We start from the raw sequence: 27,313 nt of genomic DNA on the forward strand, positions 1-27,313 counted from the left end.
GCTGGATAACGGGTTGTTTTAGCAGACACACGTTTACAGATGATGCTGATCACCAGTAAATCACCTTACCTTCAGCCACATGGCTGTGTGAACACACCTGTGTTATCCCTGCCTGGCTGCTGCTCCAGTTTGATGGCAGGGACTGGCTCTTCCTGTGCCACTTAAGTGCTGGTAATCAATAAAAGGAGGCAATAAAAGAATATTAGTGCTTGCACCCCATATCTCAATGCCTCCCACCAGGAGATGCTGCTGGGGTGGGGCTGGGCTGGGCTCAGGCCGTGCTGTGTGACAAATGAAGCGTGTAAAGAAATATTAAACACGGGGGTTAGAGAAAATCCCTCACGTTAGAGGAATGTTCTAAACTGAGGACAATATCTTCATAAAAATAAATGGGAGACAGATGCATGGATTGCAAGGGGCAGGGTAAATGCAGTGGAGAGGAAGCTCGGGTTTAATGCTCGCACTTGTTAGCAGGTCAAGGAACCAGGAGAGGGGATGAAGCTTTATTTAGAGTCACTGGGGCTCATTCATACAAAACTGCTTTGCCTTTGCTGGGATCTTCGCTCTGTGTCTTGATTAACACGGGATAAGGATGCACTTAGCTGGAACTGTGACTTCTGAACAGAAAGCTGATGTCAGTGGAAGCCTTTCACTGACCTTGGCTGACTTGGTCTGGAACGTGGTGTTGGGAGCTCTGTCAGAGTGCCTTTGACACACCAATGTGGATGAAAAACTCTGGGTTAGGGATTTAGAAATAGAATATTTGCTCTGATGAGTTTCCAGCCCAAACAGAGAGGAGAACAAGTATTGACCTTGAGGAAGAGGTGGCAGCACCGCAGGAGAGATGAACAGCAGAGCTCAAACCTGGAGTGTTGCTGTGATTCCTGAAACCCACACTGCCCCTCACACCCTGTTTGACTGTCTGGTTCAGAGACACACGGAGAAAACAGTTTTTCCAAGGCTTACCCCTATCCCTGGCCTGCCAGGCTGTGTCACTCCCTGTCTGGAAGCAGAAACCTCACTTCATTCTCCTCATAATTACAACTTGTCTCTGGCAGGTGGACTTGGCCACACGACTGTTGCCTTTGGGCAGAGCTCGTGGAAGGGCTGTGAGAGGCAGTGTCAGCCCCCAGCACTGCTGGAAAATGTGGAAACAGGACCAGAACTGTGAAAAGCTGCGTTGCTTTTAAAATTTTCTATGGATAACTTCGAATAGAGCAAACAAACAAACAAATAAATAAATAAAAGGCAATGTAGCAAAGTTTGCAATCCATCTGCTCCATAAAAGCTTCCAAAGAGGCAAAACTGCCTTTGAAAGGCTGAGCTTTAACACCAGTGCTGCTCCAGCCAGGGACAGGGAATGTGTTGGAGCACAGTGCACACTCTGGGCCTGAAATTTTTATCCTGGGTGTATTTTGAACCTAAGTGTTGCTTGAGTTCTCTCTCTGTCACGGGGAGGTCAGTGAGAAGCTTAAGGGAGAGAGTGGGATTCTGCCAGCTGCAAAACCAGCAGCTCCCACCACAGTGAAATACATGGAGATGGCCCTCAGAATTAGGTTCTCTCCTATCTGAGAAAGAAGAAATACTTGAATAATGGTCGTTCACTGTCCCAAGTTCAGATCTACAGCAGTTAGGGTAAAAGGAAAGGCCCAAATCTAAGAAGGGATGAAGGTCTTGGAAGCTGCAGGTTGAAATTCTGAATTACACCAGAGGGGAAAGAACAGGAGGACCTAATTCTGCTGTTACTCCTTAGGTGCAGGAGTTATTTTGGAGAGGGGATAAGGCACGGGTGCTGCAAATAGTGATGCCAGGAATATTTATTTAAGTTTAAAAGGCCCTGAATAAAAGTGCTTATGGAGTGGTCAGCTCCCATAACAGTGGAAAAGACTTAGGGAGAGGTGGAGAGGTTTGTGAGGATGCTTTGAAGTGGGAGTCCAAGAAAATGTGTTGGGATTTCTGGAACAAGCTGACCAGGAGGAAGGAGGTGTTAAGGAGAAGCTGATCTAGAAGAAGACTTGATGATTGTGGAAGAAAGGCACCAAACCCAGCAGTCATGAAGGGGAGATCCAGCCCTTTCCATCTGCAGCTTAAGGGAAACATTTTCCCTGTAACCCTGGTTTGTTTAGGGCTACTTTTGCCTCGTTTCTGGTCCTTTCCCTGATCCTCTGTGGGCTGGTGGTGCCCGACACCTGCTCAGGGTGACAGCACTGGGACTCTGCTTCCCATTTATTAACAGCACTTCCTTTATGAGTGAAAAGGGGAGAGACTTTCTGCAACCTCCCCAGATCAGTTCTGTGTAATTTAGAACCTGGAAAGTTCTTTTACTCTGGACAGTTTTAGTGAGGACTTCAGTTCTGCTGCAGCTCAGCTTTTGGGCTCCACCTGCATGAAACACACCCTTAAATGAGCCACTGAGAGGATGATTTTTCTTTAAAGACCACAATCGTAAAGCCAGATTATTCCACATGTCCAGAGCCAGATCAACAGACCTGTGTAAACAAGACACCACAGACTCTCTACTTGATTTTTTTTTTTTTTTAATTTTCAACCATTTAAAAATATATATATATAAAGAGGCTACTTCAGATTCTGCAGAAGTAATAATAAAACCAGACCTAATGGGTCACCATATGTGGAGAGGAGTTCTCTTGGGTCTTAGGATATACACTTAGAGAGTGAAGTAAAGAAAAGGAAAAAAGCAGTAATATTGGCAACTGTTGTTAGGTAGTATAAACAATAGCCAGCCATTGGCTTGGAGCAGAGGATCAAGTTCCAATAGCACTCAATAGGGAGCCTTCCTTAAAAAATTAGAAGAAGCTGGGTTGGAGCTGGTCCATGCTGGGAATGGCAGAAGAAGCAAAAACAAGAGTAAATGAATGGAAATTAAGCAGCAGGAAATGGGGATTTGGCACAAGGCTGGAATTTGAAACTGCAGAGAGGTGTCAGTGATAAAGGTTGGATAGAGTTTCTGGCCAAAAACAGAAAGAAAGAATGCAGATGTGTTCATTGAATAAAGTACAGATGTAGAAACAGGGAGAGGGGGGCTGATGGGGAGGGAGGAATAAAGAAAAGGGGAAAAAAAAGAAAAAACTGAGGAGAAATAATGCTGAAAGTAGGTGCATTCATGTTTAATGTTTTTTTGGAACAATTTTTCTCTGTGAGTCCACAGAGAACGACAGGTCTGGGCTCAGCTCGATCGTTGCGTTCTGCAGGGAGCAGATTTTTGCATTTAACTTATTCTTGCCCCTTGTGTGTTTTGGCCCCACATTCCTTTGGATTGTGCACTGTTCCACATCGAGGTGTGAGGTGGGATTGGGGATCTGCTCATTTATCATCTGACAGAATCTCTTCAGGAAGAGGAGCTGATGTCATTGCTGGGACTACACGGTTTACATTCTGGACCTCTCATAAAGAGCCTGGCATGTAAAGTCTTCTGTGCAGGTTTTTATTGGCGTTATTTTCTCGATTGTTTTTGTTCCTTCCTACCTCTCTCCAGTGGAGTATTTATGCCTAACTCCAGGCATATGGCAGCACAATCAAAATTTATCATGTATCATTTAAATAAGCCCACATTGTAGCAATTGACAGTGGGTGTGTTCTTGCTAATTACAAAGTAGGCTGATTTGCTTAAACTGTTGTGAATATGAGCCCATTTTCCCCTGCAGTTGGGCAGGCTAATGACAGTTTTGTTTCCCTTTCTGCACTTCATCTGATGAGTGATGCTGTTGTGTTCTTTCCCAAAGTCCTTTTATGGCCCCCACTGCAGTTGCTTCTGGTTTCTTGTGTGGAGATCTGGCTTCCCACTGCCCTGGTGATGAGGGGAAGTCCTGTCACTCCTGCTGAACACCCAGTAAACCCAAAGCTGGGAGCTTTGGAGGCACTCAGCCATTTGTCTCCTATTGATCTGAGCCCATAAAATAAGAAATAAGGCCTCAGCAATTTGCCAAATAATCCCATAGCCTGGAGCAGAGCTCAGGGTAGGATCTGGTCTTTCTAAACTTAGGCTGGGCTTCAGCTATTGAACCAATTCCTTCAGTGCTCTGCTCCCAGAGCTGGAGGTCAGGGAATAACCAGTCCAGGGATCAGGCAGTGTCCTCTTTGCAGTGGAGCTGCCTCACCCTGGAGATCCCACAAACACAATGACTTTTAATTGATGCCTCGTGCCTTGAACCCACAAGTTTAAATCTGCATAGATATAAAATCTGTTACAAATGTCGTGGTGTCTTTCTGAAGGGGCAGATTCCCTGCTGACCTCTGTCCCGTGTGCCATTTGCCGAGTGGCAAAGCTGGCATTTTCTGTCTGCTCCACAGTTAATGGTAATAAATGACCTGCAGGGCTGCGTGGGGCCAGAGCTCCCTGCAAACAACAGCCAAAATGAATGGCAGCCTTTGAGTAATGCTGGACCAAATCATTCTGTGGTTTATGGATTCGTGGTCTTAGAACCTCATCTTGTAACTCAGTCTGTGCCGGGCCCTGTTGACTTTTTTAAGAGCCTGTCCAGGAAAATTGTTCCCCTACCCAAGGCAGCTGCAAAAAACCAGCTACTGATGTTTTAGGCCTTCCCACGTGTAAAGGTGGGTAAGCCCCTACAAAGGACTGGTTATTTGACTTTTAAATTCAGTGTAAAGTTCACAAAGAGGACTTCGTGTATTCTTGTGGCACAACACAGGTGAGGGAAAAATGATACAGAGAAGTTGAGTAAAAAACAAGACATGGAGAGGTTAAACAACTGCTTTGACAAAGACAACAGGGAGTTTAACAGGGATTTAATAAGAGAGCTACTTATATGGATTAAAATCTGTTCTCTCCCCCTAACCCTTCTACCAACGCAATTCATCGAAGTTGTATTGATTAATAAAAGGAAAGCTGTGAAGAGACATTAAAACTCCCTTTCTGGGGCTAAAGGGAACTTCTTCATGGCTTTATGATGAACTTTGGGCTGACTTTCTTCTGAAATGGTGCCTGGTCAGAGGCCAAGTTTGAGGTTAAAGGGCCCAGTGCTACTACTGCAGTGGACACTGTAGGATTTGATGTGATGTGCCAATCCTTGCATTTCCTGGTTATCTGTGGTTTTGTGTCACCACTGGACAATTTTCTGATTAAACCCCCTGGTATCTTGCTTGTGCCCAGTGAAACCAGGCCAACCTTCCTGGATTTTTTTGGACTGATCATTGAATATCTTTGGCTGGATTGTCCTAATGAAAACTGTGGCGGGTGCTGTCAGCCTCAAAGGCTTGGATCAGGGAAGAGAGGGCAAAATATGGACAACTGGATTGTCTCTGAGCTCTTTCCTAGACCTTTATGCTTTGTGATACCCATTTCTGCAAAATATTCCAATAAATATTGTTATCTGAGACTTCATGAGAGCTTGGATCCCATGATCATGCCAATTAACAAGCCTGGTTTTAAAGAAAGGAAGACCTAAACCAACAATAATAAATAAAAACTTCCACATTGCTTAAAAGAAATTAAATTTATCTATTAATAAACTCCTTGCAGGTTGTTTGCTATTTTACTTCTAACTTTTGCAGTTTAGGATTTGGCCACCTGACCCTGGATTTTTTTTTCATTAAGACAGAAAATAAACGGTATTTTGGCATCTAAGCATCATTTGATATTTAGCTCAAGTATAAAATGTCTCCACTCTAGAAAGTCTTTATTGTCTTTTGAGCTCTAGAAGGAATTTGTAGCTTTTTCACAGCTGTTGTTTTGCTCTTAACTATGAGTAGTGGTTGCACAACATTTCCTTTATGTTTCAGGGTATTGTCGAAAAAAATAAACCTGCAAAATGAAATGTGTTTTTAAGGGACACAAAATTTAAAGGAGTGTTATCCCAGGTTTTTAAGCAGCATCTGGCCACCTTCTTTATTCTATTTCTCCTTTCTGCTTCATATCTCATCCCCTCTCCCCCCACCCTTCCCTTTATGGAATCTTTTAAGTGTAGATGCTACTTACATGCCTAAACAGCTGTAAAACTACCAGTGCAAACCCCCTGGAAATGCTGAACAGATGTGCAGGGGTGGGATACACATCTGGGCAGCACTGTCACCACATGGGAGCCTGGACCCTTCACCTTCTCCCCTCACTGGGAAGGCAGAGTGGAAAAGGGCTCTGCTCCAAGCTTTAGCTCCTTTGCTGAAGCTTTTTGCTGGGTGGACTGGGAAGGGAATGTGTCCTCATGGAATCATGGAATGGTTGGGATTGGAAGGGACCTCAAAGCCCACCCAGTGCCACCCCTGCCATGGGCAGGGACACCTCCCGCTGTCCCAGGGTGTTCCAAACCCTGTCCAACCCAGCCTTGGGCACTTCAGGATTCTGTGATAGGGTTTGATCCTGGTCCTGGATTAAAATTTGGACCAGATGAAAGTAATACAGGAGAAATCCTAGAGGATTATGAATGGCAAAACCCTGTGTGAACACAAGGCAGAGATGCCAGAAGATGTAAAATTAATGCTTAACCGCCCTCAAACCCTGAGACTGGGGCTGATGAGATGATCTTGAAGTATAGAAACATCATGGGGAAAAGCTCAACAAAGCAAGACACAAAGAGGTGAGAAATAAGAGAGGTGTAGAGGGTTGGTGTTTAGTGGCTGTCTGTCAAATGCTTTGAAAAACTGCATCTGAAGGCACATTCCCGCTGCTAAGGACATGTAACCACACTAAGAATAACCTATAGATTATAGTATTTGGCACGTGTCACCCCACAAGTGTTTTCCAGGAGAGCCACAGGCCCACTGAAGTGCAGCCAGCCCGAGGGTGGGGGCAGCAATCAGGCAGGCAAGAGCTGCCACGTGAGGGCAAAAATAATTCCTCAGGAGAGCACCAAACCCTTCCCAGCTCCACCAAAAATTCACCCTGTGAATACCAAAGTTAATGCTGGGCAGACAGGAAGCTGCCTTTCCATCTCTTTCCATCCACACGGAATGTGGTGGGATTGTTGGGGGTGTCCTGGGCAGGACTTTGATGATCCTTCCAACTCAGGATATTCGATGATTCCATGGTTCCACCCAGCCTTTCCACCCCTGTGTGCTGTGTCCACACCCTGCACGGAGCACAGGAGAGCAGGTCAAAGGAAGGGGATGGAGAGTGAAGAGAAGCAGCAATTTACTGAAAGGAAAAATAAAAAGGGAAGGGGAATAATCTTTGAAGATAGAATAGGCTTGGAAAAATTCACCTTCTGATTCATGCTGGCAGGGAACTGGTGTGGGATGGGGCTGCTCTTGGACATGGTTGGTGCTGCCATCTCTTCTGGGAATCCCCTCCTCAGTGCCCACGGGTCTGCTGTGTCTCTCTGTGCCCACTGTGATGAGGCTGGGTTCCGTTCCCCAGCCCTGCTCCACTGAATTCCTGACTCATTCCCTTTCCACAGACTGTATCCCACACCAAAGATGAGTCAGACGCCTCTTCCTCATCACCCACCTTACAATAAAAAGCCCCTCTGCTGCCAAGCAGTGGTTTGTCAAAATCAGTCTGTTAATTTGTCAGGGAATGCCGGGTGGGATCTACATCAGTGACTGAAAGGTTTTATCATCCACCGGAATCAGAAATGTTTCCACAGCTCAGATCTTGCTCTGTTATCCAGGACATGTGCAACTCTGACTGACAAAATTGATCTCAGTTTTAAAACTCCAGATCTTTGCAATGTGTTTAAAATGATCCCATTGTTGTCGGTCTGAGCTGCCTTTGAGTGTGACGGGATTCCCATTTAACCCCGAATCACTCACTGGTTTGGTGGGTGCCCAGTTTCTGGGAACATCCCACTTTCCTGATTTAAATCTATCTGTGAGATTGTTGCCCACAGGATAAATGGGACACGGAGGGACTCACCTCTAATTAAGGTTCTGGGCAGTTTTGTTTTATTTTATTAACAATGAAGGGAGGTGAAAATTGCCAACCCCTGCTCTAAGGTACATGTAAAATTCTTCAAATCCTATATTTTTTGTAAGATGGGAGGCTGACAGGATGATGACTGGAGAAGGAAGATGGTGCATTTCCACACTCAAAAATAGGACCAGATTTGTAAATAAGGTTGAGAGGACTTCCTGACCTGCGGGGGTGGTTAATGGGGCTGTTTTTGTGTCGAAACTATGTGAAAATTGCAGCTGTGAATAAGGATGTGTCTGAGCCACAAGTTTTGGATTCACTTCCAGATTCACAGGCATGGGCGTTGGGATGTGAGATTGCAGTCTGAGCTACTCCTTGGGTTGCATCCAGCTTAGATCCTTGTGTTTTTCTTTTTGAGCTTGTTTTGTTCCCTTCAATTCGCAGCCTGAGCTGGTGGAAGTTTGCAGCCCTTGAATTCCCAGTGTGGTGTCAGGGGGGGCAGAATTGTGCTGGAGTGAAGGAATTGGGAATGTCCTTCCGAGGAGGGCTCGGGGTCCAGCAGAAACACGAAGATCTCACGTGCCTGATGAAATATTTGTAGATTGGATGTTAAAGCAGCAATGCTTGACTGGGCATGGGGCTTGCACTAAAACTGGAATAATTGCTCTGTGCCTTGTCTCTGCGTGACCCTTGCACATTTCCCAAATTTTGGATTGCGGCGTGCAAATTGCAATTCCTGCTGCAGGGAAGCTCTGAGGCCGAAGTTCTGTGCAAACCATTACTGCCCCAAAGAGATGCCTGGAAATGAGCCTGCCTGCAGCAGGAAAGTGGGATTTGGTTCTTCCCCCAAACTGCAGCTCCATCACATCCCCCTGATTTCAGCAGTTTGGCCAAATGTTTAATTACTGCAATTACAAAAGGGCATCGTGCTGCATGTCAATCATCCTGCATGGCAAATGTTTGCACATAACCAAGATTGAGAAGAAAACAAATACACAGGATGTGCATATGTTCTAATTTCAATGTGAAATACTCATCTTGGAGCCTGTTAATGTGCAGCAAGGTTGGAGCAACACTTGCAGAGAATCCCTCTGAACTGGCTGAGAGCTCCGAGCTGGGATGAGCATCCTTTTGTTAGGAACGTTAAATATGAGTTCCGCCAGTTTTTTGAAGAAAAAGCTCCTTTCTCCAAGTATTTTGGCACTTCTGTGACTGTATCTCTAAATTTTGCATCAATGTGATTTAATTCACCAGAGTAGTAGCTGGAAAAAATATTTATTTCTTCCCTCTTGGAATTCTACTGAGTAAATATCCATAGGATCCTACATGCTAAATTATGATAGAACCATATGGTTTATTCCCAACTGAATATAGGACTTCTGAAATGGAGGATGGTGGCATAAATTTTTTTTCAGTACAACCATCATTGTCTATTTACATCAGTTTCACAAGTATATACTAGGGAAATGAAGCTGTTAAAATATTCTATTTTCTGGGGGTTTTTTGAAGGGCCACTGTGGGATGGTGGGAGCCCATTTTGATTTTAAAAGAGATGTTTCTGACAGTCGAGCTTGTGAGCAAACACGGAAGAAAAATCTAGAAATGTGTGACTTTTTAAAATTTTTTTGGCTGATATTTGTTTTTCTGTCGTACCTAATTTTTTTAATCAAGAGACTTTTTTCTGTGCAACTGCTGAAAAATCATCTCTGGACAGTGACACAGTTGCACTCCCACTCCTGTGGCTTTTTCCTCTATTAAAAACCCGATGATGTCATTAGGGCTTCCTTCCTAATTTTCATTTCTTTCAGGTATTTATTTGGTTCTTTTTCACTAAAACTCACCAAGATCCATCTGTATCTTTAAAATCCTGCACAAGGTTAAGGTATGAGGCATCTCAGTGTGTTTTAAGCCAGGCAGATTTTTTAGCAGCCGTGTAGCTAAACTGATTTTTTTTTTTTTCTTTCTCCTTGATTTCTTTTGACTCTTGGGGGGGCAGGGGAATAAGCAGAGAGGAAAGCGAAAAAAAATAACATTAACACAAAGGAGCACTTCTTATTAAGAGTAGGTGGGTAAAGGCATTGGAAAAATAATACCTCAAGATGCATTGAAACATTTTAGGGAATTAGGGAATTCTGATCTCCTGCAAAAGAAAAAAAAGGAGGGGAGGGGGGGGAGAAAATTAATATTAAAGACAAGCTGTGAGTTTCCATCTGGCCTTGCCGCTTTCGACTAACGCTTCCATGACGGAATTCATCTGTCCATCAACTGTCAAAAATTCTCCTGTCAGTAAATCCCTGGGTACTCTCTCTCCAGCCCACCCCACTCAAAAATATTCCAAGCCACAGAGCCCTCCGAATTCCGAACGGCCCCCCCGGCCCCCCTCCCTTCCCAGCTCTGCTCGCGCTGCTCCCAAAGTTCCAGGGCCCGGGTATTTTTATTTATTTATTTATTTATTTATTTATTTATCTATCTATCTATCTATTCATTTATTTACTTCCATCCTCCTCCTTTGGAAGCGGGGTTCTGGGGAGAGAATGGGGGAGCCCTCAATCATCTGGAGGTTAAATTCCCACCAAGATCCTCCTCAGGCTCCCTCTCGCAGGCTGACAGCAGACAGCCCACATCTGTTTTAAAGCACTGAGTGGTTGTGAAGTGTGAACTCCCCACTGTTTAATGTAACTACATGACTATTTAATGTACACAGTGGTAGAGCAGCCCCGAATGCCAAACTGTTGTGACATGCCTGAAGGACATATATAAACATAATATACAGTGGTTTATTGTGACAAAGTGCATCTACACCGCAACCAGAGAGGGATGGCTTTGCTCCTGAGTGGAGTCAAATGGGAGCAGAATACGATTTACCACGGGGCTTTTGGGTTTGTTTTTTTTTTTGTTTCATTGCAGGCATAAGACAAATACACATGAAACTTATGTTCCTTAAAATTGCACGGAGTCTATTGAAATTCTCCAAATGGAATTTTTTTTTTTTTTTTTTTTTTTTTTTTAGCCAAGGATTCATCCAAATTTGCGTGTTCTATGGTATTATTGAGGGTGGGAATAGGAGGGAAGGAAGCAGGTAGGGAATTTAGGCAGCTCCTGTCAGGCTCCATCACTTTACATGGCCCAAAAATCCCATTTCATAGTCATGATTAAAGGGGTTACACCCTCCAAAATTTGTGGCTACTCATTAAGATTACTTAACTGGAGTATTGATTTTTTTTTTTTATTATATTCTATTTTTCTGACTGAAAACTCAACTGCCTCTGAAACAGCTGCCTGTTCTAGGGTGGGAAGAGAAGTGGGAGAAACATAAAATCTTTAAAACTACATTTTCTTTCAGTGTTTTCCCTTCAAAAAAGTGTTGGTTACTTGTGGCTTTTGACACCTCATTAATCAAGTGATCAGAATTCAGTATTTTACAGCAGCAAGCCCAATTAACCTTTGCTAGCTACATAGCAGCCAAAAATAATTTCTAATTGTCAAAAGGGGAAAAAAACCCCACCCTAAAGACTGAACCTCTGAAGCATTTAAAGATTTTTAAGAGTGAGACTTCTCTTTTATTTTGCAAGCATTTAATCAGAGGAAAATTCTCAACTCTGTGTGCGTGGGTTTCTTTTTCGAACTTCTGAAAATAATGAAGAAATTTGGAGCGGGGAAAGTTCAAAGGTTTGACTCTGCCCGTTGCAGAGGGCCAGCCTGGAAGGTCCCTAAATCCCTTCGGATGAGGGCTCAGGCTCCCCTTCCCGGTCACTCGAGATGCTGTTTGCTAAAATCCCTCCCTTTTCACAGCGAGGATGTTGGTGGGAGACAAAAGATGACGGGGAAGTCTCAGCCCAGACCGTTTTATTCCGGTGAAAATTTCATTTTAGCCAGTCCAACGCTCTCTGCGGTGCTGCTCCCTCTTGCAAGGAGTTCCTCATCCTGCAGAATTCCCGTCTGGAGCATCAGTGGCACATCCTCGTGGCACTCAAGGAGGGGATTCTGCCAGCTGGGAAGCTCTGAGTGCAGCTCCCGAGCTGAGGGTTTCCTGTTCAACCCAAATTCACCACTCACTTTTCACGCCTGCACTCCTTAAAATCAGTCAGGGTTTAGTTATGGGCGGTATTTAGAGTTTGTGGGGAAATGGCTGTTTGAGAGGCAATCAGAACTGAGCCTTCTTTGGGGCAGCTTTAGATTTTGAGTGGAGATTATCTTAAAATGTCTTTTAAATATTAATTGAGGGGAAGGATACTACGGTAAGTTCTTTGTAAAGGGGAAAAGTTATCCAAATTATTTTATTGTTATTATTTCTCAAGAGTGAGGCTAAAGAGTTTGTCAAAATTCCATTATGGATCTTCAAATATACCCAATTAACCAGTTTTGAGGGAAGGGCCCCCAGTATGCAACACAGCCATCTCCTGCTTTCTTGTTTCTTTCTCCTTATTTCTCTATTATTTTTATGCTCTTATATTATTATTTAGTTCCCTATTTTTTTATCATTTAAGCCATCGGGAGATCTGATTCAAAGCCATGCTGAGGTTTGAATCCTGTATAAGCTTATTAATAAGAGTATTATTGCAAGCTTTTAGTTAATGTTGTGATGAGATTTACAGTCAAAATAGAGCTCAGCTTGTAAATATTGTCATTTATTCCTGACACTTAGTACGATTTTTTTTTTTTTTTGAGAATGGTAACTTACATTTTTTTAGTACATTCATTACAACCCAAAATTTGATTCAGGCATTTGAATCAAATTTTCAAGCGTGTGGACTTACCTTTAAGAAGTATTTCCCATTCTAGGTATTTTTCCTGTGAGTTAAATTTCACCAACCACGCTTTCAATTACAAGCAGGGCATCTCCACCCTCACTTTGGCCACAGAGCGCATCACGGGCTTGAGCACAAAGTGCACCCCCAAATGGGACACAAAGTGCACCCCCAAATCGGACACACCGGGCATCCCCAAATCGGACACAAAGCGCATCCCCAAATCGGACACAAAGTGCACCCCCAGATCGGACACACCGTGCATCCCCCAAATCGGACACAAAGTGCACCCCCAAATTGGACACAAAGTGCACCCCCAAATTGGACACAAAGTGCACCCCCAAGTCGGACACAAAGTGCATCCCCAAATTGGACACAAAGCACATCCCCAAATGGGACACAAAGTGCACCCCCAAATCGGACACAAAGTGCACCCCAAATGGGACACAAAGTGCATCCCCAAATTGGACACAAAGTGCACCCCCAAACTGGACACAAAGTGCACCCCCAAGTCGGACACAAAGTGCATCCCCAAATTGGACACAAAGCACATCCCCAAATGGGACACAAAGTGCACCCCCAAATCGGACACAAAGTGCACCCCAAATGGGACACAAAGTGCATCCCCAAATCGGACACAAAGTGCACCCCAAATCGGACACAAAGTGCATCCCCAAATCGGACACAAAGTGCACCCCCAAATCGGACACAAAGCGCATCCCCAAGTCGGACACAAAGCACATCCCCAAATCGGACACAAAGCACATCCCCAAATCGGACACACCGTGCACCCCCAAATCGGACACAAAGTGCACCCCCAAATCGGACACAAAATGCACCCCCAAATCGGACACAAAGCACATCCCCAAATCGGACACAAAGTGCACCCCCAAATCGGACACACCGGGCATCCCCCAAATCGGACACAAAGCGCATCCCCCAAATCGGACACAAAGTGCACCCCCAAATCGGACACAAAGTGCATCCCCAAATCGGACACAAAGTCTACCCCCAAATCGGACACAAAGTGTACCCCCAAATCGGACACAAAGTGCGTCCCCAAATGGGACACAAAGTGCATCTCCCAAATCGGACACACTGTGCACCCCCAAATCGGACACAAAGCACATCCCCAAATGGGACACAAAGTGCACCCCCAAATCGGACACAAAGTGCACCCCCAAATCGGACACAAAGCACATCCCCAAATCGGACACAAAGCGCATCCCCAAGTCGGACACAAAGCGCATCCCCAAGTCGGACACAAAGCACATCCCCAAATCGGACACAAAGCACATCCCCAAATCGGACACACCGTGCACCCCCAAATCGGACACAAAGTGCACCCCCAAATCGGACACAAAATGCACCCCCAAATCGGACACAAAGCACATCCCCAAATCGGACACAAAGTGCACCCCCAAATCGGACACACCGGGCATCCCCCAAATCGGACACAAAGTGCACCCCCAAATCGGACACAAAGTGCATCCCCAAATCGGACACAAAGTCTACCCCCAAATCGGACACAAAGTGTACCCCCAAATCGGACACAAAGTGCGTCCCCAAATGGGACACAAAGTGCATCTCCCAAATCGGACACACTGTGCACCCCCAAATCGGACACAAAGCACATCCCCAAATCGGACACAAAGCACATCCCCAAATGGGACACAAAGCGCATCCCCAAATCGGATACACCGGCCATCCCCAAATGGGACACAAAGTGCACCCCAAATGGGACACAAAGTGCACCCCAAATGGGACACACCGTGCATCCCCAAATTGTGTCTCGGGGAGGACCTGTGAGGTTGGGGCTGGCTTTCTTTGATTGTGTTTTATTTATTCCCCCCCCTCCTCTCCAGGTTCCCCCTTCTGCCCCTGCCAGGGTTGCTCAATCCCTTGCAAGCAGAGGAGGTCGCAAACACTGGCGCATATGCAGGAGCCAAACAAATCGCCTTTCTGCCGGGTTGGGTGACATGTGTCACCCCCTGTCACGGCGGAACAAGGGAGGCAAAGTGCCCAGACAAAGGCGGGGGTGGGCTGGCCCCGCCCTGGCAGAGCCTGACCCACACGCGGGGCTTTGTGCGGCAGCTGCCGCCTCTCATTGTTCCCCGAGCCGCTCCCCGCCACCCCTGACAACAGCCACTGCCGCTGGCATCCCACCCCGACATCTGTTCAGCTTTATTGATGCTCTCCTGGAGGAATTCCCAGTGTAAACAGGGAATTCTCCACGGGAACCCCGTGTTGTAAAAGGGATGAGCTGCATAATGCAAAGATTTAACCACTATTTAAAGGTGTGACACTTGATTGAGAGTGACTTGATTTTTTTTTTTTTTTTTTTTTTTTTCTCTCTCCCCTCTCCCCAGCCACCTTTAACTGGATTTGGCACAAAATGTCTGGACTGACTTTTTTTTTTTTTTTGTAATTTTTTAAAAAAACTTTTTAATTTGGGGTAGGATTTCTCCTCTTCCTTTCTCCCCCTCCTCCCTTCTTTTGTTTCATTGTCAGGATGAATGAAAACTCGAAAAGGGAGAACACCAAAAATGGAAAACAAAGCAAAAACATTGCAAAGGTGGGAGAGAAAAACCTGGTTTGAGTGGAGAGGAGTCTGGTTACTCCTCTAAAAGCTGTCAAAGCCCACCTACTCCTAGGACTGACAACAAATGGCTTGGAGATCTTTGTGTCTCTCTACTGAGAATTCCTTCTGAGGGGGCTGGAAACTGGGACAGAACGTTCAACATCCACAGTAATAGGAAGGAAAATCAGGTACTGAGCCATAAAACCTCTTAATTCCCGCCCTTTCTCCCGGTATTTTTTAAAGGGAATCCTCTGTTCTTCCACTGTGCCTTGGTTTTCCCTGCGAGCAGCAGCAGCAGCTCTGCTCCTGTGGAAAATATTCCAGCGGATTTTGGCACCCAAAGACCTGACCCAAAATCCATAAGAGCTGATGAGGATCAGCCCATTGATTGGAATTGGCTCTGGGGCAGGACGTGGGATGCTGAGGTGGCCAGAACAGCACGAGGGGCTGGGAGTTGCTGCGTGTTCTCCTCACCCAGGGAGCACCACGAGGACACCAGGGCTGGTGCTCTGCTCTGCCTGGTTTGTTTAAATAAATATGTGAAAATAAATGGGAACGCTTGAAATGCAAACAGGAGGTTGTCTGCTGATCAGATCAAGCAAAAATGTACCGAAAAAAAATCATGCTCCAAAAGTCCTGCAGAATTTGAACAGGATATAAACTGATATTATTCTGTTGGATTTGCTCTATAAACTGTCGTGTCTCAGGCTGGAATTCCAGCTGGGGTTCCCCAAGCCCAAACACATGGTTATTTAAATTAACTCTGGATCTGGCCTATAAATCCTCATTCTTTGTTCAATTCTGGCTGTATTTTATTGTTTTAATTTGTGTGTTAGGTATAAATATTTCTGCTATTGGATGACACACAGGTAGAAGAACAACCCCCAAACAGTGAAGTGCAATAAGAGACACCAAACCTACACTAAAAATTACACAGGAGGAAATAAAATGTTATAAATGCTTAAGGAACAGGAAGAAGGGCTACATTAAAGGCAAATCTCTGAAGTCTGAAAATGTTATACTTAAAATCAATTCAAGGTTAGACTGTGTTAGGCACAGAGAATACTCTGTAGTTATTTTGGTTCTTCCTGGGATATAATCTTCCAGGCTGGAGTTTTTATTAGGTTTATAGCATCACTGGGATGAATAAAGTAATCTCAAACTCGTAGCAGAAATGCATAGTCTGCATTGGTTTGGATTAATAAAAATTTCTGAGGTGGTTGTTACGAGGAAAGGTCTTATTGAAACGATAACGTGAAGTTTTATTGGATTGTCTATAGGATTTCACAGTCTGTTGTGTTTTTATTCCATAATTCCACTGGATTGCTTAAAAAATATTGCAAATCTACTGATAGCATCTCATTTTAAAATTAAAATTAAATTTAAATTGGAAGGGTTTTAGAGGAATTTCTTTTTAGGAATCTCTGGCTAAGTTATATTAGTGCCTTCTGAAATTCTTTCCAACAAGGGGGGTAAATGCCTGAGCTTGTTTAAAAGGAAAAAAATCCAGAAACATCCTCCCTCCCTCAAAACCAAGTGGCCAATTGAACATTTGTGGAGCTGATAGGAAATGTGGGTTGCAAAAGATGATCTTTAAGGTCCTTCCAACCCAAACCAGTCTGGAGTTCTGTGAAATGCGGGGTCTGAGTGACCAGAGGGATCCTCCAGGGCCAGCACAAGTCCTTAGCAAGGAGAGGCAGAGCTCCCAAAAAAGTCAAAGCAGGATCAGGCCCTGGAGATTATTTTGAGACTAAAACCAGGATTTGTAGGGAAAGAAACAGGAGGCCCCTAATGAAGTTACAGAGAGGTGGGTTTGAAGGTATTTATAGGAGTGTCTCTAATTAGAATGTCTCATTTTCCCCCTCACTTCTGCTTTCCCCTTGCTCCTGGTAGTGGAAAATCAGGAATACAAACACCAGGGGCGTTGATGGATGGCCAAAGTCGTGGCCAAATCCCACTTTGAGCTTCCTGTACAGCTCAAACTCAAACACAAAGAGAAGTTGCTACTGGAATTCTCCCCAGCAGTCAATCAAGACCACATTTACAATGGAAAATTCAGCTTCCCCTCAGAACAAACCACTTAAAGATTTAAGGATGTAAACAATTCCCTTGTAAGATTTGTTTGGAGCATGAAGTGATCACGGTTTCATTAGAACATGCCTCTTGCTGGTGTCCTGAAATTCAGCTTTTCTCCCCTACTAGGTGTAAATATTTGAGGAAAATAGATATTTTCCAAAAAAAATAGCAAACATTCTGTGTATTTGTCTTAGTGTGAGAAGAGTGACAAGACTTATGTGTTTATACACTTAATAAATGTGTGTATAGTACCTATAAGTGTACGAATGCATATTTGCACAAATCTATTTGCATCCAGGTCAAATAACAGCTGTTATTATTAAGTTCAGCTTTTATCAATTTGTTGGTAGATTCAGGCACTATTTAAAACCAAAAACCCTCCAAACCAGAAATCCACATCTGAGCTTTTTCCTAATCAGTTCCCTCATTTTGCTAATATTCTAACGACTGTCAATTTACTTCAGTGGTGCCATTTGCAGAATTTTCCAATTAGCAGGAAACCTGTTCCACCTTCTCCCATAATTACAGGGGACTCGCTTCAGATCAGCTGTGGCCAGACAGCATCTGATGCACTTGCCAAAATCTGTGCACAGTGGGGTTTTTTTGTGTATGTGTGTGTGTGTAATTTTTTTTAACCTTTGCATGAGCTGGCACAGACTTTACATCTCTGTTGTAGGCAGGGAGCTCCCTCAGTAGTGGCATGTGTCAAAATATCCCAATAATTCCTGATAAACACACTGCAGTGAGAACACAAATACCAGCCTAGCCATGCTTTGATGGGGCATGATGGATGCTCAGTGCCTTGCACTGACACAGATATCTGTGTACAGCTGTGAAAATCAGGTAAATATTCAGTCTCTGTTGTGTTCTGCTCACACCAGATGATTTTATTCAAGAAACATCTATTTGGTCACTTTTTATCACCTCTATCCGCCGGTGTCTGTGTCACACAATGTCCTGACACTCTCTGATGTTACCCCAGCTGATCAAAAAGCAATCAACCCCTTTTTTTTCAGAGCTGCTTAACCAGCTGATATCACAGCCCTAACAATGGAGCAGCAATAACTATTATTGTTACATGAAAAGAAAATATATTTAATAATAAGCTCATTGATTTTTAACAGCATCTCTGTGTTGCCTAATTGATGGGAAGTTGTATGTTTGTGTAGCCAACGGGGGTTATGAATTAAATATGGTCGTCATTCCTTGAGGGATGCATGTCAATGCAAGAAGGATGGAGGATCTACATCTCCCCCAAGCTAAACAATCCCCTTGTAAAAGACATAGGGAAGCCCAGAATGGGAGGAAGGAGGGGGAAAGGGAATAAAAAGCATCCATCACTGTTTATTAAGTGCTGCTACTTGAAGGTAAAAGGGGTATTGAACTGTTTTCAAATTGGAAGGAATGTAGCTAGACAAAACATTGATGGTGATATTAGGCTGGTGACAAATTTTATTCATTTGTCCACATTTATTACAGCAGCAGTTTGGAATGATTTATGCCTCTCGCCCCTCTGAGCCTCTCTGCATATGCACACACACTGAAATTCAGTGTCTTTGAGTAAGAGAGGAAAACTCTTTTGGTGACAGCCACAAAAATATGGGGTAAAAGCATCTGGAAATGTTGGATTTTAAATTTAAGACACAGAAGAGGCTGGTGAGCAGTCCTTGGTAAAAAATAGGCTCATCAGAAGGTGCCTCAAAGTGGGCATTGATAGAGAATCTCTGGGCACTTGTGCAGACCTGGGCCGGACTGTGCTTAGCTCAGAGGGACATGGGCAATGTTGGGGGATGCCAAGGACTGCAGTAGTTTATTTTTTGGAGATTTTAAAGATGCAGAGCTCTCTGGAAGCCCAACCTTCCCAGGCCTTGAGCCTGAGCTGTAAATTAGAGGGAAGCTCTGAGCTCGTTGCACTCCTGATGAGCAGTGGCAAGCAGAGCATGGGTCAGTGCTTGTATGAGCCATCTCCAGTGTCTCACTCACATGTGTACAGTCTGTCCTAGGACCTAAGAGCCCCCAAAATGCCCTCCCATGCATTTATTGGTGTGCTTTATTCTGCAGACTGGCACATTTCTCCCCTGATGTGGCAGTTCTTGGTCTGTAGTGAACACAACGGTTGTTACCTGTCATTTTCAAGTTCCTTTTGCCCAAGTTTTATCTCATTCTTCCCCCATTTTAGGATCATTTTGTGTCTGCTCAGCAGTTCATCTTGGCCAAAGAAGGCAAGGTTGGTGGGTATCAGTGGGCAGCAACTATTTGACCACAAAATGCAGATGGAAGGGTAATAACAGCACAAACTTTGCTGTCCCCAGGGAAGTTCTGAGGGCTGCTGGACCATCCAAGTCTGGGTAGGGCTTTGTCAAAAAGTTGTCCAAAAATTCCTGTTACAGGGTGTCTGAATCATAAATGCCATTCTGTTTTCTTCTGTCTGCTGCAGTTCCATGGTCAGATCTCTGACTGTGCTGCCATTAATGGGGATAATGTAATGCAGAGCAAAGTTTGGGGTGATCATATGTGTGCAGGGCACTGAGTTTGCAGATACAGCTCTGGCTGCAGTAGAATATTGAGTCTTAATCATCAAAGAATTCCTGCTAACTTTTAGTACGAAACAGAGCTGGAGTGGTGGTGTTTGTCAGAGCAGGATTTGTTCTTGTAAACAGCTACGATGAAAACAAAACCAAAACCACTGGAGGAGGTAATTAAGTGAGTAGATTCACACCAAGGCTGTGACAGGCAGAGTTTGAAACATTAAGCCCAAAGTTTATCCCAAGCAGGGAGTTCCCCACAGGATGCTGCAGGAAAATGAAAATCACCCTCCCACCCAGAAAAGGAACAAAATGCTCACGGTGGGAGGGTTGGTTCTGAGAAAGCAGCAGGGTTTTTTAACCAGGAGAGTCGTGGTTTTGAATCATTTCTTACTGTCAGCTTCACCTCCCACTTCTGATTCCAGCTTCAGACGCTCCGAGGTGGGAGCAGTCATTGGTAAAACAAAACTTCTGCTGGATCCCAGCAAGGCTTTGGAGCCGATTTCCCCTCATTGTTGGATCCTTAGAGGCTCCGGAAAGGGACTGCTCTGTCTCCTGCTCTTTTTTATAACTGCTGGGACAGCGAGGCCCTGATCCCTCTTTAAGGGTTTTGGGGAGTCTTTCAGTAAAAATAACTCCTGTCAGTGAGAGGGAAAGATGTTCACAGGTCCCCAAGCATGGCCAGCCCAGGCAGTCACAGCCACGGGGAGCCAAACCAAACCCTGGCAGGGAATGGGAGAGGAAAAGCCCTTTAGAAAAACAATTTCACCTTTTCCCAGAGTTTTGTCCTTTTCTAAGCTCCAGCACAAACAGTGCCAAGCATAATAACTGCCCTATTATTTTTGCTCAGGTGCTCAGGAATACGAGCTCACTCAACAAGGAAAGAAAATGAGCAGGTTTTTATTTTATTAGAAAGAAACGCTCTGCTGTGTGTAAAAGACACTTCTCCCCTAATATTTTACTTGCTAATGGATAAGTACAGAGTAATTATGTAGGACAGATTAAATGGTTTCTAATGCCTCATTTCAAGAGTTATAGTGAATGTTTTCCTAAGCTGTCCTCCAAATTGGTAGTCTAATTAAGCAACAAAAAATTATGCTGGCATTCACTGCATTATTACAAAACCAGAATTTAGACTGAAACTGTTCAGTAATTTTTTTTTGGTGGAAGGTAGAGAGGAAAAAGAGGAATGGAGAAGGGAGTGATTTGGGATCTATTATTAGAAGAACGGATTAATTGTCTAAAAATTTTTAAGGGTCCTGGCAAAGATCAGAGTTTCTCCCTTTACATTTCATGGTCTGATGATTCCTTGTGAGTGTGATCAGTATATTTAAACCCCAAAAGCTTCAGAGCTGTGGCACGTCCTCGTAGGACACACTGAGATGTGCAAGTCTTTTAGTTCATCTGAACTAAATCCTCATCTTCTAGAAAGGGATGTCAGGTTTTGGTTCTGGGTCCCCAAGAAAACCCATTTTGCCAAAATTAATGTCTGTAAAGTCACTTAACCTTAAATCTCTGTACTGAACTGAATTTTTGGCTGTAAGGTCTCACAAGGCAAACGTTGCTGTCATGATCCTGCTAAAAATGATGCACAGTTTCCTACAGAGACACTTTGGAAGCATCTCCCAGCACTCCCAGTGCAAACCCAGCTCAGGCTGGGGCTCTGGGGGTGTTTGAGCTCACAGCTTTTGCCAGAGCTGGAATTGCACACTTCGGCATGAAGAAACTTTGCAGAGTTAATTTTCTTGGTAGCAAAAAACACCTTTGAAAATCTTCTGGTCTTTTATGGAGCATTTTCCCCTCTCCTGTTGGTTCCTTTTATGATGGATTTTGGGCCCAGTGGGCCATAAGTCCTGTAAAATTGCTGTTCCACAGATATTCCAGGAGATACTTCCTAACAGCTCCAAAGGAGCCTTTACAAGGGATTACATAATGATGTGGAGTCATTGAAATCTTTCTGCCTATTGGGGGAAAACTCAGTTGTGCAATGGAGTGGGGAGGGAATAGACAGGAGCTGATTTCATGGGAAAAAGTCTTTACCTGCTCCAAATCATTTTAACTTAACAGTTTCTGTGTGACTTTACATAGCTGAGAGTATTTGAGAAAACCAGGGAAAAACCCTGTAGGAAATAGTAGAAAGTTCAGCCATCACAAGGCTGTCACCATCCTCAGTTACAGCAGTGGAATTTAAGAAGTGATTTTTAAAAATCAATTTATCAAAGCTACTGCAGACCTGCACATTGTGTTAGTTCCTCTTAAGGTGACTTGGCTTCAGTGAGGTTAAGGTTGGTTTTTAGGAGGTTTAAATTAAAACAAAGTGAGAGTTTAACAATGGAGGCAAAAATTAGGATAGCAAATTTCCAGTGTTTTGAGTAGAGCCCACGTTCCCTCAGACCGAAAATTTCACTGTCAGTCCTGAAGCCTTAAATCAAAGCAACCCTACTTAGGCTTTAATCAAGCAACAACTGCAGCATTTCATTTGGGAGCCTCAGAAACCACCCTTGCTGTTAGATGAGCTTGGTGAGAGGGTCTAAAAGTGGAGAAATGGAAATAATGCCTTTTAATTTTTTTTTTTGTTTGTTTTAAAAATCAAACCATATGAAGAAACAGAATTTTACAATGGCAAAGCTCAGGATCTATTTCTCCTTACAAGTCCTGTGCAGTTTGTGCCACAGCTTGCTCAGCATCTCTCTGAGTGTCAGGGATTGCACTGATTTAATGTTTTCCAACAAGCTGCACTCCTTCCTTGCCCTAACCCATCCTGACACTGCAGGGACTGAGTCCTTATCCAGTGTCTCATCCTACAAGTTCTCCCTAACGGCAGCACGACTCCCATTAGCCTTCCTTGATGTCTATTTACCATAGCAGCTTCTCAATTATTTAAAATGTAAACATCTGGATTAAATAAATGAAGAAAACATCCAGCAAATGTTGCAGGCACTCGAAAACTTTTCTCCAGGAATGATGGCTGCAGTAGAACTTGGGAAGGGAAAAGCAAATCCAAAATTCACTGCACACATCAGGCTCTCGGTGCACCAGGGACATGGGCAGGAAGTCCTAAAGCTGGGAACTGCCAAGAGACCTTTTTTCAGTGGAGAGCACGTTGTGATGATGAATCTGGAATGGTACCTTGTTATTCAAGGCATCCAAACAGGAGGATTTTCCAATCAAGAAGCCAACTGTCAGCTGGCAATCTGTGCTCTCATGGATGTGTGTGTGCCTGCACATAAAACATGGAGTACGTGTGCACAGAAATATGTTGGACATCTCCAAGAGATAAAGTGGCTTGGATTTTCTCCCTGAGAAGTTTTTCAAGCTCATTTAAGTGTGGGTCTGTGTCCAGCTTTGTCACTGCCAGGCTCTTGACAGAGCCTCATCACTGGCTTTTGCAACCCCTCCTTCAGCACCAGCCTCGGTCCCTGGGATCTCCACAAACTGGGGAGGAATATCAGGATTTGAAGTGAGTGAAGAATGTGTTTGGAAACATCTGGAGCCCTCTCACGAGCTCATTAGTCTGGTCATAAAGCAGAGCCTTGCAGAAGTCTTCCCTTAATGGAATTAAAACCAACCCCGAACAACGCTGTGTGGGAATGACCAGCTCTGGGTGGGCTCCTGGTTACTTTGGGAGGCTGCTGGGGACTTGGGCTCTTTGTCCATCACTGGATGGAGTTGTGTGATCAGAAACTGGGTGGGGATAGAAAGTTTGGTCACTCAGCTTGTCCCAAACTGCCCGCAGTGTTCAGCCTCCTGCAATTCCCCTTGCGGAGATGTAGAATCATGGAATGTCCTGAGCTGGAAGGGACCCACAGGGATCCTGGATCCAGCTCCTGGCCCTGCACAGACACCCCAAAATCCCACCCTGGGCATCCCTGGCAGCGCTGTCCAAACTTTCCTGGAGCTCTGGCAGCCTCGGGGCCGTGCCCATTCCCTGGGGAGCCTGGGCAGTGCCCAGCACCCTTGGGGGAAGAGCCTTTCCCTGAGATCCAACCTGACCCTCCCTGGCCCAGCTCCAGCCCTTCCCTGGGTCTTGTCCCTGCTCACAGAGAGCAGAGAGAAGCTGCAGACCCCACTGAGTCTCTCCTCAGCCTTCTCCAGCTGAACAGTCCAAGTGCCCTCAGCTGCTCCTCCTGTGCCCCCTTCAGACCCTTCCCCATCCTTGTGGCCCCCTTTCGACATTTTGAGTCCAAAGCCAGGTCTGTAACCCCCATGGAAAGAGGCCCAGGAACAGGATATTTTTGCATTTGGTGCAAAAAAAAGTGCATCTGCACTTTCAGTGGGTGGAAGGTCAGGAGCTGAAATTTCCAAGTGTTAACTTAGAATCTCTCCCAGCAGCCCTGGGAATGCTCTTGGCTCTGGCCGGAGGGAAAGGCTCTGTAGCTGAACGCAAAAACTTCATGAGTACACACACAGACGTGCTGGGGTGGTCAGGGGGGAAATCAAAGCTGTGACCTTCCCCACAAAGCCTGTGCTGAAGGAGCAGTTCCCTCTCCAGAATTCCGTGTCCTGGAGGAGGATTCCTGCTCAACCCAGCTCTGAGCACATGAACTCTGTTAGCTCAGGTGAGCGGCAGGCTCTGCATTGTCTGCAGCGGTGTGGGAATAGGTGTTACACATACACACCGAAATGAAAGCAATCTCATGCTTCAGGGTGTAAATTGATCACTGGAAAGGTCAGGAAGCAATTTTCCTCTGCTGTTAACATCACTGCACAACCTGGGGTGCGTGAGGGTGTGTGCACACGTGAGGGAGAGGGATGGAGTGAAGGGAAGCAATTTCTCCTGTAGCATAAAGTATTGGCCAGGGGCAAAACAACTTCCTGCAGCCACGAGTTTCTAGCAAAGGGACTGCCCAAGTGCTTGGATTTTACCTTGCTGGGATTGCTGGGTGCCCAATTTAAAGCACTTTTAAGGAGTGGGGTTTTATGATGTATTTCAAGAATATTTGGGCTGTTTTGGAGCTAAGACTTGGCACTTGTAGTTGATCTTGTTACATGAAACCTACTCTTGGAGCTGGTTCTGGTCCTTCCCACAACCTCCTGCCCTTTCCTACAGCCCCACAATAAGACCATGAAGAAACCACATCAGCTCTCTTCACTGGTATCTCACCTCTTTGCCAATTAACAGAGTTCATACCCCAAAATCCTGCTGCTTTTTTGGTCTCTGTATGTGCTACATCAGAGGGTACTGAAAAGGTTAATTAAACTTGGAGGCCAGTACCCAGGGATGAATGAATGAAATGGCTGCAGTACGAGGTGGGATCACTTGAAAGGTATTAATTTTTTTGCAGCACGTAAGGAATTTTCTTGTTCCTCATAAACACAAGATGGTGCATATGTGTCTAAAATATTAAGTCTCTGGAAAATGAGTTGATTTCTGAGGATATATGTTAAAATATAGGAAAGCGTGGGGTTCAGAGTTCAGAATTTTTCTCTTTAAAGCAAAATTGCCTCACCATACACAGGCAGATGTGCACACACACAATCTTTATCAGGAGTTGAAACAGCAAAAAAGTGAAAAATCATTTCAGCTGAGGCAGATTCCATGGCCAAAGAACTGGGGAATGGTGGGAAGCCCTGAGCACCAGAAATCTGAAAGATGTGGGTGTTGATATTTGGTGTTGGCCTCATGCTGTGGCTGCAAAATCTCTTCTTCTGACAAAACTGGAATCGCTTTAAAGAATTTCAGGGGCTTGCTCGTGTACCAGCACCGTGGCTCTGGAGATACAGATTCTATTTCTGCCTCAGCCATGTGACCTATATATCTTTGGGCCAATTCATCCATGGTTTAAAAAAAATATAAGTGCAGGCAGAAACGTGGAGGGGAAAATACAGACCTAATCCTGATGGGTTTTTTTTTTTCTTAACTCATTACATCTTTTCTGTCTGCTGAGTTGGGATATTGGAAGGTAAGAAATGGAGATGAATGAGGCAGAGAGATGTTTCCTTTGTTCCTCTTTAACTTCCTCTGTCACCTGGTGATGTGTGCAGTGGCTATTAGGAAAACAACATCTATTGGGGCTGTCTGTAAATTGATAACACAGAATTGTTAGAGCTGTTCCATGTTCAGTCCTTCAGTCCGTGGTGGTCTCATGATATGGCTGTGCTTTGGGAGTGGACAGGATTCCAAGAGTGCAATTTTCCTGTATTTTTAATTTCAAGACAATATTTCTTCCCCCAAAGAGAGGCCTTTGTTCAACATGTGCCATTCACAAGGACCTCTCTGCTCTGAGGAGGTTCTGATGAGTTCAAGCACAGCAGAGTAATTTCCTGTCTTCCTTGGGCCAGAAGGTTGTTGGGTTTGATTTTTATTTTAAAAAAAGAGTGATTTCCTATGGAAATCCAGTAGGAAATACTAGAAAGAGGCTTGGTTGGCACACGGTGCCAAGCACTTGTCCTGTTTAAGCTTTTATGTTTTCTGTTTATGCACAACCCAGGTCAATTTAAAGGATGTATTTATCTAAAGAAGAGCATTTGTCAAATTAATAGAAAAATAACTGAAACCTGAGGCAGAAGTGTCTGATGAGGGTTGTGTGCATTGTTTGGAGCAGACGAGCCACACTTCCCTCTGATAGGAATTAATTTTTTTCTTGCTTCCTTTGTTGGGAATCAGGTCTTGTCACAGATTTTGCTTACTCACAGTTGAGGCAAACACAGGGTGATGGTGGTGCTGAATTTGAGGAGGATTGAGGGGCAGCCAAAGCCAGGAGCAGTAGAGCTGAAATGCTACATCCCAAAGTAGGTAAATAAATACAGGGAGTGAGGCTCCAGACAATGTCTGTAAATATAATATTCATCTTATCGTGGGCATCCTTGTTTGCAAAATATCCCGCGATGTTTTGGATCCCTCTCCTTCCCTGCATGATTATTTTAGAGAGAGATATTTTAGATCTTAAGACTGGGCTGTTTTAAGCACACGGGTTCTCTGTGCATCAGTTTGTGGCCTCCAACCCAGCCCATTTAAACCTGCTCTGGCACGTGCCCTTCTCTGCAGCCCAGCTCTCCAACATGAAAGCAGAACCCTTCATTTTAATCATTAGAGAATGAATCCAGTGCTAATAGCACTTAATTGTTTCTCTAGAATGCTCTCAGTTGGTTTTGGCAGCCGGCATGAAAACAATTCCAAATCCCATCAAAGGAGCTGATCCACACCCAGCATGTCCAGGGTGAGGGGTTGAGACAGCGCTGGGGTGGCATCAGAGCATCCCCTGATCCTACACGAGGTTCTGTTATCCTGCCCTGCCTCACTCCGTGATCTTGGAAGGTCCGAGGTGTAAAAGCAAAAAAAAAAAAAAAAAGGAATAAAACAGACACAGAAAATCTTGGTCCATGCCCCTGAAAATAATGTGCTGACGGTCTCCTCAAGCACACACCTCTATTAATCTTGACTTTCTTGAAGCCTGCCCGCTAGTTTGAATTTGTATGCGACATCAAACATACCTTTTCACATATGTTCTTTGCAGATTTTTTTTAACAGTTACTTAGCAGTTTATAGAAGGAAGTGAATGATCTCATCAAGCTGCTTAGAAATTAAAAAAAAATCTGTGCTTATTAATTATGCAGG

General features: G+C 44.4%; 1 protein-coding gene across 6 annotated transcripts in view; it reads left to right on the plus strand.

Annotated features, from left to right (window-relative positions):
- Positions 1-27,313, plus strand: part of EBF2 (EBF transcription factor 2) — a 138,728-nt gene that overhangs the window by 70,703 nt on the left and 40,712 nt on the right. The gene's annotated exons all lie outside the window — the stretch shown is intronic.

This window comes from Aphelocoma coerulescens, chromosome 22 (genome assembly GCF_041296385.1).
Source record: "Aphelocoma coerulescens isolate FSJ_1873_10779 chromosome 22, UR_Acoe_1.0, whole genome shotgun sequence".
Classification (NCBI taxonomy): domain Eukaryota; kingdom Metazoa; phylum Chordata; class Aves; order Passeriformes; family Corvidae; genus Aphelocoma; species Aphelocoma coerulescens.